The sequence below is a fragment of the Belonocnema kinseyi genome, chromosome 10 (assembly GCF_010883055.1).
Source record: "Belonocnema kinseyi isolate 2016_QV_RU_SX_M_011 chromosome 10, B_treatae_v1, whole genome shotgun sequence".
NCBI lineage: Eukaryota > Metazoa > Arthropoda > Insecta > Hymenoptera > Cynipidae > Belonocnema > Belonocnema kinseyi.
The window spans coordinates 8,994,323-8,998,541 of NC_046666.1; the positions used below are offsets into that span (position 1 = coordinate 8,994,323).

At 25.7% G+C, this 4,219-nt stretch overlaps 1 protein-coding gene across 1 annotated transcript in view; it reads left to right on the forward strand.

The window, feature by feature from the left end:
- LOC117181685 (organic cation transporter protein-like) overlaps positions 1 to 4,219 on the forward strand; it is a 91,199-nt gene that overhangs the window by 73,188 nt on the left and 13,792 nt on the right. The gene's annotated exons all lie outside the window — the stretch shown is intronic.

Below are 4,219 nucleotides of genomic sequence, written 5' to 3' on the forward strand. Positions count from 1 at the left end.
GATTTCAATAATGTCAAAAATATTAGCAAATATTTCCAAAGTTTAGAGGATTTCAAAAGGTAAAAAATATATTTAAAAAAGATTGATTCAGATAGATTGTCTAAAGATATCAAAGTTTTTAAATATTTCGCAAAGAGTTTGAATTAAAAAATGTTATAAAGACAGTAATGATTTCCCAAAGATTTAAATAATTTCACAAATATTTCAAAATTATTTCAAATATTTCGTGAAGATTCTAGAAAGATTTTACAAAGATTAAAAAGATGTAATAAAGATTTTTGATAGGTTTAAAATATTTCACGCAGACTTAAAAAATTTCCCAAGATTTTAAAAAGATTTCAATGATTTCGCAAATATTTCGGAGATTTTAAATATTTCGCAAAGATTTCAAATATTTTGAAAAGTTTTTAGATAGTTTTTAAAGATTTCACAAAGAATTTTAATGATTTCCCAAAGATTTTAAAGATTTTGCAAAGATTTAAAATATTCCGCAAAGACTTCGGATTACATTTTTTTAAATAACAATTTAATTTTTCTTCATTACAAGATTTCGCAAAGACTTCAATGATTTTCTAAACATTTCACATAGATTTCTATCATTTTTGCAAATATTACTAAATATTTAAAAAATATTTTTAATATTTCGCAGATTTCTAAAGACTTCGGAAAGATTCTAAAAAGATTTCTTAAAGATTTCAATAATTTCACAAAGATTTCAATAATTTCTCACAGATGTCAAAGATTTCACGAAAATTTCAAATATTTCGCAAAGATTTTCAAATATTTCAGAAAGATTTCAGAAAGATTGAAGTGTCTCCCTCAAAGATATCAAAGATGCCCCTAAAATTGCGCAAAGATTTTGGATAGATTTGAAAAATTTGAAAAAGATATCAATGATTTCCTGAAGATTTCAATAATCTCAACAAATATTACTAAATATTTCAAAAATGTTTTGAAACCTTAAAAGATTTCTTTCCAAAGATTTCCAAAGATTTTAAAAGGATTTCAAAAGATAGAAAAATATAAAAAAAGGTTATCTCAGACAGATTTCCTAAAGATATCAAAGGTTTCAAATATTTCGCAAATATTTCAAACGTATTTCAAATTTTTTATGAAGATTTTAGAAATATTTCAAAAATAATAAAAAGATATAACAAATATTTCGGATAGATTTAAAAGATTTCACACATGCTTAAAAATGTCTTAATATTTTGAAAAGATTTTAATGATTTCCCAAAGATTTAAAAGATTTCGCAAAGATTTAAAATATCTTGCAAAGTTGCCGGATAGTTTTAAAAGATGTCATAAAGACTTCAATGATTTTGCTAAGATTTCAAGAATTTCAAATATATACCAAATCTTTAGAAAATATTTTTGAAGGATTTTGATGATTTCGCGAATACTTTCAATATTTCGCCGACTTCGGATTTAAAAAATATTTTCTTTTAATAATTTTTTTTTAAATTACAAGGTTTCAAAAAGATTTCACAAAGATTTCAATCATTTTTACAAATATTACCAATTATTTAAAAAATATCTCAAATAATTAGCAAAGATTTCACAAAGGCATCAATCATTTCCCAATGATTTCACAAAGCTTTTAAATGATTCGCAAAAAATTCAAACAAGTTCACAAATATTAGCAAATATTTAAAAAATATTTTAATATTTCACAAAGATTTTAATGATTTTCTAAAGATTTCACATAGATTTCGCAAAGATTTTGGATAGTTTAAAAAGATTTGAGGAAGCCGTCAATGATTTCCGAAATATTTTAAATATTTTATAAAAATGTCAATGATTTCCCAAAGGAAGGATTTCAAACATTAGGTAAAGATTTTGAATAGATAAAAAAGATTTCAGTGATATTCTAAATATTGGAATCATTCTAACAATATTATCAAATACATAGAAAATATTTGAAATATTTCCCAAAGATTTCGGATAGATTAAAAAAATTTAACAGACTTCAATGATTTTTTAAAGATTTCAACAATTTCCCAAATATTTTAAATATTCGACAAAGATTTCAACGATTTCCGAAAGATTATACAGATTTCACAAAGATTTCGGATAGATTATAAAGCTTTCACAAAAACATCAATTATTTCACAAAGACTTTAGGTATATTTGTGGAATAATTCAAACGATCTGAATTTTGATTAAATTATTTCTTTATTCAATTAATTCTTGGAATATTGGAAATATATTGATTGAATATTATAATTCAGAAATTTATATGTTCTAATGAATTTAGTCATTCGATTTCAGAATAAGACAAATCAATACTTTACCCCTCTCTAGGTGATTTCTGAGAGGGGCATTGCCCCCTTTGCCCCCAAGAAACTTCGCCGCGTCTGTTTATTTATAATTGCTCACAAACAATAACAGACATGCGATGTGATAATGATGATGAATGAGAACATTCATTCAACTAATCATTCTGAATGATTAAATTAGCAGATATAATCTTATATGAGGCCCTCATAAAATGAAATTATTGTTTTCTATTCGTTTACAAACAATGAATCGGTTACGTAATAACTGAACGTTGGAAATTAGAACAAGTGTTGGTGTAGATAGAAGTGTAACTTACAATAAACTGGCCTTGCACATGTATTATAGGGTTTTATATCAAGCTTCGTAATCGATTTAGTAATAATTATATTAATAAATAATTTTAGAAAAATGCTACACACAGGGTGACCCTATTTCCCCTCATGTAGCTAAGGGATCGTCAGACTCTATCACTGACCATTGCCAGAAGGCGCACCCTTTGTACTAATAATGAATAAAAAACACACATTTTTTTATTTTGCCATTAGATATTTATAAGCATTATATTCAAAAGCAACCTTTTTCGATATTCCAACAATTTGTTACTTGCCTTTCAATTTGAAATTTTTATTTAAATTCAGTTTGAAATAGTCAATATTTTGAAAAATTTTCATGTGAAAAATAATTTAATTTTCACTGTCTATTTTATTAAATCTTCTAAATTTCAACGCTTCTATTTGAGAAATTTTTAAATTTATTTTTCACTGATTTTAATTTATTCTGCATGCCTTGAATTAACTTATGTAGCTGAGGGATCGCCAGACGCTGTCACCGACCTTTGACAGCAGAGCCACCCTTTGCGCTAATAAGGAAAAAAATAGAAAAAATACATTTTTAAAATTTTGCAATTAGTAATTTAGAATTAATATATTTTAAAGGTATCTTTTTTGGCGATTTAAACAATATGTTACTGGCCTTCATAAGTTAAAAATTAGAATTAGTGCAATAAAATTACCGTATATGTTTTCACTTTTGAAATTTGACAATTTTAGGCCTTTCCAATTGAAATTGGCTTTTTTAGATTTCAGTTTGGAATATTTAACCATTTGGTACATTTTCGGATAAAAAAGAATACCATTTTGAATCTCTGTTTCTTAAATCTTCTAAATTTCAAGGCTTGTATTTGAGAAATTATTTTAATTATTTTTCATCGTTTTGAATTTATTCTGGATGCCTTTAATTAAAATTTGGTATTCGTAAATCCTAAAAATTAAAAAGTGTGCAACTATGAAGTTTTTCAATTTTGATATTTTACGATTTCGAAGAATTTGATAAACTCATGTAGTTGAGGGATCAACAGACGCTGTCACCAATTCTTGGCTAGAAAAAGCTCCTACTAATTCAGATTTTTTCACGACGTTGAAGTTTGCCACAGATATGGATTTCAAAGTTGTGTAATTAATATAAAAAAAACTAAGAGTCACATTGAAAAAGTAAAAACACCTCTCAATTCGTCTCGGAAAAATCTCGATGTGCATTTTTTGTTTTTTTGTTTAAACAATTTTTTAAACAATTACGCTATTTGTTATTTTTCTGCAATTGTTATAAACAAAGTATGCATCGGATCGAAAAACCAAGTGCACCAATGCATTCCTCTCGAAAAAATCTAGATGTGCATTTTTTTGTTTTTTCGTAAACGCATTTTTTAAACAATTAGAGCATTTGTTGTTGAGCGCTGTGTTGCTCTGTGCCTGTAGATATGGATTTCTAAGTTGTGTAATTAATATAAAAAAAACTAAGAGTCACATCGAAAAAGTAAAAACACCTCTTAATTCGTCTTGGAAAAATCTCGATGTGCATTTTTTGTTTTTTTTGTTTAAACAATTTTTTAAACAATTACGCTATTTGTTATTTTTCTGCAATTGTTATAAACAAAGTATGC